Here is a 711-nt window from a genome sequence, read left to right as displayed (position 1 = left end):
AAAAAAAAAAAAAAAAACAAAGTCACTAAGTATAGCAGGCAAATCAGTATGTAGCTGGACTCAACTCATGGTGATCCTCCTGCCTCAGCTTCCTGAAACCTGGGATTACAGGGATGGGCCACCATGCTTACCCTAGCCTTTAAAATGCCATGATTCCTCTACATCTGTTGTTTCTCTGGCTTGCTGAAGTGCCTTCTCTTCCCTTTCTCCTCAAGGGTGGCCAGTGTGGGACACCATGGCTGTTTTGAGTGTGTTCCTCCAGACCACGTGTAGTTTAGTGGCTGCTTTGGGAGTTTCCCTCTGTCCTCCCCATGCCTACTGGCTAAACTCTATGCTGTGTGAGGAGGCTGCCTGAGTGTCATGGGCTCACCCTGCACAGAGTGCACCGTGCCCCTCCCTACGACAGCTGCAGGCAAGAGAGGGCAATGCATTCAGACTGTGTCTGAGAAAGGCCCCTCCTTGGCCACCTCTTGATGTGCAGGCTGTGTCCACACTGCTGCATGCTTGCTCACCAGGAGCCACCTGAGGACTGCTGGAACCCAGAGGTAGTCATGCTTTGTATAGACTGATGACACACAGCGAGACAGGACAGTGCTCCAGTGTTTTCCTGTGGGCCCTGGAAGCCAAAATGCTCCACAACCCTCAGGGCAACCTCACAGCAAGGACCTGTCCTATCCCATGTCATCTGTCAGGAACACAGTCCAAACAAGT

This window comes from Octodon degus, unplaced genomic scaffold (assembly GCF_000260255.1).
Source record: "Octodon degus isolate 3935 unplaced genomic scaffold, OctDeg1.0 scaffold00111, whole genome shotgun sequence".
Classification (NCBI taxonomy): domain Eukaryota; kingdom Metazoa; phylum Chordata; class Mammalia; order Rodentia; family Octodontidae; genus Octodon; species Octodon degus.
Note: the sequence above shows the minus strand (reverse complement) of the source record.